Here is an 8,378-nt window from a genome sequence, read left to right as displayed (position 1 = left end):
GATGTGGGAGAGAAACCAAGCCCTTGTGGAGAGAGAGTTACATCTCAGAGCCAGAGCAGTTCTATGGCTTCTTATGTAAATAGAGGCCAACGCACTGTGCACAGGTTGCAATCTTCCTGAATTCCTTGCCACCGACTTCCAGGTAAGAAAAGCCTTTCTTTCTCTTTCGGTCTTTCTGTCTTTAGAGGTTTGTTTCTGACAAATCCAGACTGGCCAGGTGGGGGTTTCAGCCAGTTTTTATTATACATTTTCGATCATTCAGAAAGGAATGGAGTATGTTGTCGTCTGTGGAAGGCAAGAAAAATCAAGCAGATGTTTGTATTATTAGATATTACTCATATTTGTTTATAAAACAGATGTGACTTATTTTGGGTTGAAATCTAAATTATACATTGTATTTTATAAATGGATAGAAATATGATCACTATTAATATAATGAATATAGAACTTGGTCCATGTGCAATAACCCACTAAATACAATTACAATTATCACAATAAATATGTAGACCTGGGGCAATGTAACATACATAGCGCAATGCAAATGTAGTAAGCAATGAAAACACGGAAAGACATGGTAAATAGGTGGCCAGTCCTACTGGATTTTCACAATGTTTTTCTAAAAGGAAAATCACAATATTCAAAGCACTTGCCTTGATTATTTTTATCAGTCAAAGGTTAATATCTTGCATGTGCTCAGTTTTAATGTCAGGATGCAGCCGTCCACGTGTCCCACATTCACGTAAAAAAAAACAGTCTTTTTACACACGTCTCACTGCAGTCTTTGAGGAAGGGTGTCTTATTCATTAATAATTATTCTTCATTAATAATTCCTGGTAGGGTGAAAGGTTCAACACCAAGTATCCCATCAAGAGGATTTAAATGAATTACAGTTACACCTTCACCTGATGCGTCTTTACTTACTTATTTACTTACTGTTAATCCATTGTTAACTTTGACACTGCACTCCTTCTGTAGTTAGTATTCAAGAGCAAAAGAAATTATGAATTATCTCTTACTAAAACAAAGCAAGAACCTTAGATTACGGTATCGTTAATAGTAACGTCATCCAGTCCACACACAAAGAACTGTGGACATATAACTTTTTACCTTCTGAAAATTGTCCTTTGCTTATGACAAGCCAGATGGAGGATTGTGCTAACTCTTCTGACTGTTTGTCGGTTTTACAAGAGAAAACATTCCAGAGTGGTTAAGAGAAGACCAGTCTAAAAGCTGCCAATGCTTTAAATAACAGGCTAATTAAAGTCTTCTCAGACTTGTTTTTTATACATTCCAGTGAAAAGGAATGATGTCCTGCATAGAATAAATGTTTTGCAAGTGTTTGGGGCTGTTGCTATCATTTTTCATGTTGAGAATTATGATGCTGTGAATAAAACACTATGATACTGCAATCATACAAAAGCCTAATTTATATGTATTTTTGTCTTTTTTGATTTCAAACTCCTGAAATGGATCAACTGACATTCACTTCATTCTGAAATTTCCACATGCTCTGGTGAGTTTTTGTGTGGTGACATCTTGGAATGTTTGTAATGAAATCTCTGTATCATTAATGTTATGGTTGAATAAAATGTCTTCTGTGAGCAGTATATTTTCAGTTTTTGCTTCTTTTCGATAGGAAGACAGTTCATTTTAATATTTTGTGTTTTTGAGAATGTATATGCTTACACTTATACAAAAATACAATACACGAGCATCTGTCTCAAATCAAAACCACTTGTTTTTTTCAGCTATGTAGCAATCCTTTGTTTGCTTTAATAATATTCTATGAAGAAACGAAAATGTTTACTGCACCAAGCGTGTTACTAATTGCTGGGTACAGTTACATAGAAACTTTTGAAAGCATTGGGTTATCTAAATATGTTATTCACCTTTAATGGCTCTTGGATACTGATTAACTGATCTTCTCATAGTTTCACGTTATCATCTTAGATTTACTAGCTTGCGTATACTTAGCAAAGGCAAAGAGGCACTAATTTCCTGTGTTCTCGTAAGTAATCCTAACACAGCCTGAAATGAACTCTGCAACTTACATTTTGTCGGGGTCAGATGAGTGAATATTACAGGAAATTGTGCTGTCCTGTTTTCATGGATAATAGACATCTACGGTTATGATTAATTCAATGTTGTCGCTCGCACATTTTGGGTAACGATGATTTAAACCTTACAGCGCTTAATTAGGTGACTTATTACTGACTATTGTTGTTGATTTTATGAACTATGTTATGAAGTATGTGATATTTATTTTGGAGAATAAATTGTGGTTATTTCAAACCGTTATTCATGGTCATGTTTCTGTCAAAGAGTTCCATGTATAGGAATTCTTTGTTCACTGCCTAAACAGATTTTTTTCGGCTGTATTTATTGAACTATGCTGTATATAAAATCAGGAATAACGGTGAGCACCATAATCAAAGGGAAGAAAATGCAATCAAACCACTGAATGCATATATATTTATCTACGGCGTTGATAATATACAATTCATTGAGGTATTGATTAGAATGAGGAGCCTCCTATGATCAATATTTTAAATGCTTAAATGACCAATTCATGTCGTGTTGTGTGTTTTCTTTATTCTTGCACGATAACACGTTTGATCAAGAAAAAGATATTAGCAATGGCAATACAGATAAAGATGTGTCACAAGCATGGGGGGTCGTCTGACTACTGGCCACTTTAGGAAAATTACACGAGTATTTACGTGGATCTCTTCCTCATCTGTAATTATGGCTCTGGCCTGCGATGCAGCTACGTAATATGTTCAGTAGTGGGAGCCATTTCATTGATCCGTCTTCATATTTCAGTCAACATCTGCGAGGTTAGCGGCCGCCAATTGGGAACAAGTTAAGTTTTTCCGGACATCTCATATAACCAGTCATATTTCAGATTTTGATTATTTGCCGCCCGTGGCCAATGAAATTTCGGGAGAGTGGACCAATCCGCGTCATGGAGGGGAGGGGCCTGTCTGAGCTGGCTGCCCTCCCATCCAGATTTCGGTCTGGGAATTTCAATTTGCAATTCGGGAGTTTGCCTCGGAATATCTTCCGTGGGACCGCGTACGGAAAACAGTTCGTAGTTTCTCACCTTTTTGCGCCAGGTAAGGAGGCTGAATCTGCGGCAAGTCCCCCCCCCCCCCGCGGCCGTCTTTCCCGTGGATGTGATTCGGTCGTGTGTTTGGGTGAGGGAGCACGTGAAGGTGCGTTAAATTGGCGTTAATCTGCGCGCGTGACGGCGTTTCAGAAGTGCAGAAGACCACTATAACACAGGCGTGTGATGCAGCGTTTCCGTCGCACGAAGTCGAATATGTTTGACTTTTACGTTTTTGCGCTCTTATAACATAATTGAGGCTGTTCTATTCTATTCACGTCACCTACATTCTAATCGAGATTCCCTGATTCGTGCATCATCTGATTGATCGATCCGGAGCCGGTTATCCTTCCTGGACTCCGATGGCGTTTGCGCAGTTTTATCGTTTGACCAACATGTAATCCGGATAAATCTGTTTGTTTCATAGCGCAGCCCTTCACTGTTTGTAATCCCCGGCTCCGTCAGACCCGCTGCCCAGTTGCCTTAATTGCCTCGTTGGGTGTGTATTTTTGTTTTTATTTCCCCAGTTTTCCCCGATCTCTGAGGTGCATCCGCCCACAGACCTACTCTCGGGATGCTGCGTTGTAACGCGCCGCCGAACGGCTTGTTTCTTTGGGGTCCAAACTCGGCGGTCTAGTTGGATTGTGTGCGATAGTTAACGCTTCGGTTAGATTTACTGAAATCCCCGGCGGTGCGGCTGGTTCGGGCGGGGAGGGGTGCCTTTTGGAGCCCCTCGCCCCTCCGGGTCAGGGCGGCCGGCGGTCCAGCCACTCCGTTCCTTTCCGTGGCCAGATGTGTGAATAGGAGCAGGGCGGTTCTCGCTCCGATGGTTTTGGGTGGCAAAACGGCGCCCGGATCTTCAAAGGTCGTTTATGGCTCTATCCAGACCGCAGTTTAATACAGAAACGAGTGTTTTTTTGTGCCACATATATTTTTTTAATAATATATATATATGACTGGGGTCACCCCGACGCCATTTTAAACGCCGTTTTAAATTGCGTGACTTTAAAACTTGGATGGAAAGCGGCGTTTACGTGGAAAAACGACAAACTGGAGGTGGGACTCCGGAGTCAGCGTCGAGTCATTAATACAAGTGAAAACAGCCTCTTTATTTACATGCACTTTTAATCGTTCTTCCATTAGCGCAATCTCCGTTATAGCGTAAAAAAGAATTTTCTTAATGATCCTAAGACATTATGTTTTGTAGTTGCGCTGAATGTAAAGCATATTGAATGCTGTAAATATTAGCGTTATCGGTAACCATGTGTGCCGCCCACAGAATAAATGAACTTGTTGGTTGTGTTGTAGAGTAATCTTATTTTAAGAGATTTTATTTCGTCAGTAGGTCGTCCGGATTTCGGACCAGTTTGCCTGGGGCAGCCCAGTAATGGCAAGGAGATGAGACACATTAATCATGTTGACCAAAAGTATGGAAACATTCATACATAAATAAGGGAAGCGTTAATGCCCGCTGATCGTGCCCGGTGGTGCCCGCCTGACACGTGCGGCACCGGGTAGCGCACTTCGCCGGACGTGCGAGGGCATTTATAAAGTCTGCATGGCGCCGTCCGAAAACCAAATGCACTTTCCGTCAGAATAATTCAAACTGTCTTTACTGTCGTCGCAGCACTATGATGCATGGGTGATATATTGGGGATGGTTTTTTTTCTTTGTCTATACAGAAAATCGCATGTGGGATTGTCTGGTTTAAGATCAAACGATGTGCCTTTTGAAAACATCAAAATGCGAGAACAAAGCTGAACTGACTCCTATCTGGCTATAATTAAAAACAAAAAACCTAGCCCAATGCATAACTATAATTTCACCCCCCCCTCCACAAAGTAAACCATAATCCCATTGTTGCATATTGTTCTACTACTGTAATGCTGCAATAGAAAGGGGAAGATAAGACACAGAAAGAGTGCAGTGTTTTCAGTTTAAAATGCTCTGTTGTGCAACAAAAGAAAGTAAACGCAAGAAAAGTGTCAGCTTTTGTAGGCCAGCTGAAACACATGACAGCAAGGCATGTCATAAAATCATGCCATCAAATGCTTCCTGTGCAAGCTGCAAGCTCGGTAAACGGATATGCGTAAATTCATGATTTACCAGTACAATTAAGTTGGTATGATAAATGTTCTTTCCGAATGGCAGCCAACTGCGATAATTTGCGACTCAAAGTATAACGAAAGAGCCAGACTGCTGTGGCAATGGTTTTCTTATTTTTAAGTGCAGCACTGTGAAAATGTGTTGCTGTTGTGCTAAATGGCCTCACCAGGAGAGGTGTAAGTGATCAGTAATGTTAATTTGAGAAAATTTAGAGTACATAGATTACTCTCTTTGGTGACCTCATTCGAAAAACACTCTCTTCGATTGTATGGTCACATGATGATTACCGAATCACAGAATACGACTTGCCGGCAGTCTCTTGTTTGAAATCCACATGATGCTGAACACATTAAATTAGTGGTGTGATGGTGTAAATAGGTGAGTTATTGAAACCCCTGTTTTTTTCATGTAACTAGGAGGTGCAAGATGGTACCACTTCATTACCAAATACAAGTTGTACTATCAAGTTACAGCTGTTACTCCATGTATGCGATCAGGAAGTTTAATGTAGTGAGGGCAATGCTGCATAGCAGCCTGCCTATTCTAATGAAAGATCGGTGTTGCTTGGGAATTGGCTCATATTCTATTTTTAGTATGATTCTCCATTGCGCATGACAGTATCGTGTTGTGTTGAATCTTCTCATTCCTCAAAACAGAGAGCAGGTGCTGTCTTCCATGATATAATCACCTCCTGGCTGTATATTTGGCAATATTTAACTTTGCGGTAACCTTTGTGTTTTGGAGCCTTTCCTTGTGCACTGGGCCTTCCATGTGAAATTGGGTTATTATATCGTGTGTGTGTGTGTGTTCTGGCTCCCTTGACAAGTTAAAACATTTCACGTGACGTGAGAAGCCCTTGAGCGAGAGCTGCATGCGTTTTGTAGGAGCCTGGATTGCCCTGTTATCTTTGCATATACATGTGTGTTGTATGTGCGTAGAAACTGCTGTTCTTCAGCCAGTTGTTTGAAGAGCTTGTTTCCTCGGAAATCCTTGCCCTCAATTCCCGAAGCAGCAGGCATCAGCGAGGGAGCTGAGGACCACACACGTTTTATACCTTGCCTCTGACTCAGCCTTTATCGACCTCTGTCCTTGTATCTTATGCAGTCGGTCCTTCAGGAGCTTCAAGAAGTTCTCATCCATGTTCAGGAGGATGTAGTCGTGTGACCGCTCTGGATTCGCAGTGGCTCTGTGGCTTTCAGTAGGGAAAGGGCAGCTAAAATTGGGGTGATGCGGCCTAATTTTTCCCTGCATGAAGGGCATCCAAAAATAACGTTCTATATTAAAAAGAGAAAATACTTTAAATTCCATTTACCAAACAATAGTTTGTTCTTCTGTGAAAAGGTTTTGAATATACTGCCCTAGCAGCACATTTTTTTCCCTTCTTATTCAACACCCACTGGAATTTCTCTTCTGAAAAGAATGACTTGCTACTTCTCGTCCTTAATTGTGCGAGTTCCGTTACTGCTTTGTTTCTTGGTGCATGTTTCACTTCGGGAACTAGGATTAAGTTGACTGGGACAACAGCAGGGACTGTCTTGTTTCTTACATATTTTTGTCACTTTGCCTTAGGTGAGGGACACCGCATCATTTGTTGCAAGGCAGCGTGATTGGTGTGTTCCCTTGGTTTTACATTCATCTGTTTTTACAACTAGTGGACATCAAACAAGACCAGACAGTAGTTTTGCATGGTACAAACCACAAAAGCAGTAAATCAGATGATGTGGCTTTTTTTTTAGGATACTGTGTTTTGGAGTGGCTGAGCAGTTGATTAGCATTCTAAAGTGGCTGGTAATCTCGTCCAATGATGTTCTGTTGTATTTGGCTGGCGGTCTACAGTAAATATTATTCTTAAATGCTTACGTCAACTGTAGCATTACAATAAGTAGTTTCACTATGGCCAGTGCTAAACTTTTGTATTTGCTGCAGCTGCCATCTGGCAGCTGGTAGGTTTGGTATTGCTGTAAAGGTAATATAAGAGAACTTTCTAGGCATTTTCTGAAGCTACCATTCTCTCTGCTTTGCTATTATGGGAGTAGAACTTTCTAAAGTTACCTTCCCAGTTCCTCACTGCACAGGTGAGCAGTTGAGATCAGATATGAATTAGTCAGAGTTGCTGGACGGGTTGGCCTCAGCATTTCCTGTTTGCAGCTGAGAGACTCTGACATTGTCCTGAACCCCACCCACTCTACCCCCAGGTCCTCGCAGCACTGTGTGAGGTAGGGAGAGGTTGACCGTTTGGAAGGGTTGTGGGAACATCTCTCCTCCTGAGCGTCCTGTGAAGACAGCTGGGGTCATGGAGAGTATTGTGTCACCCGTGTTGTCCAAGCCCTTGGCGTGACCCTCAACTGAGCATAACCTTCCGTGCCGAACAGCATGTTTCCTTAGTGTTTTTGGTCCAGCTGGTACTGAAACAGGGCTTGATGTTAATGTAAAGCATTGTATGAATGTTATAAGGAATTTGCATGCTTTATCTGACCTTTTGAGGTGTTCATTTTAAAGATGTGATGACTGCCCGCAAAACCTAATCTGAGAGCTGTTGGCTGTGTGGCCTTTTTTAAATTTTTTTGGATGGGGGCCCTCATGTTTCACGATGACTGACACAAGCTCCCCCACATCTGACCTCATACAGTTAACTGTATAGTTCATAATAAATGAATGGTACCAGATGCCTGCACGTGCAGCGGACCAGGCGGCATCTGTGTATGTGATGTGTAATAATCTGTCCCGGATTGGCATGTGCTGGCCCAAACCAGGTCGATTTCACCGATCCGTTGCTCTGAAATGGGATAGCAGGGGGCGGGTCTGGGGGCGTGGGAGGGGAAAGTACCCCAGCGCACACTGCCTTGGGTCTGGAGCGCTGCCAGGCGTCGTTAAAAAGAGATTAACAGTAGGCATCCAGTTTGGAAGGAAACGCTCCCAGTGTCAAGCACTGGATGAATTACTTGGATCAAAAGCTTGAAATAAGGCACATCAAGCCGCCTGTGTTTTGCCTGCTGTGACGTGTACATCAAGCGGACGCCTTTGTTGACATTGGAAATTACTACTTCAGTCTCAAAGCACTGTTTGTGTTGTGTTGATATTTCTCTACAGTGTAGTTTTTGCACTGTCCTGTTGTCTCTGGCTTGTGTGTAATTTTTGTCTCATCTTTGTTACTGCATGAGCGTCT

The 8,378-nt window shown here is 41.8% G+C and overlaps 1 protein-coding gene across 9 annotated transcripts in view; it reads left to right on the top strand.

Moving 5' to 3' along the window:
- Window positions 1-2,980: 2,980 nt before the first annotated feature.
- The window catches only part of epb41l2 (erythrocyte membrane protein band 4.1 like 2), a 48,505-nt gene continuing 43,107 nt past the window's right edge, over window positions 2,981-8,378 (top strand). For 8 of the 9 annotated variants that reach the window (XM_049004589.1, XM_049004587.1, XM_049004591.1 and 5 more), the window contains exon 1: window positions 2,981-3,116. The gene's annotated coding sequence lies outside the window, so the exon portion shown is untranslated. Of the gene's footprint in view, window positions 3,117-3,359; window positions 3,606-8,378 lie in introns of those variants that run through there. The other variant, XM_049004584.1, reaches the window with a different exon arrangement.

The sequence above is a fragment of the Brienomyrus brachyistius genome, unplaced genomic scaffold, assembly GCF_023856365.1.
Source record: "Brienomyrus brachyistius isolate T26 unplaced genomic scaffold, BBRACH_0.4 scaffold112, whole genome shotgun sequence".
Taxonomy (NCBI): domain Eukaryota; kingdom Metazoa; phylum Chordata; class Actinopteri; order Osteoglossiformes; family Mormyridae; genus Brienomyrus; species Brienomyrus brachyistius.
This window is presented reverse-complemented; position numbering and strand designations above follow the sequence as displayed.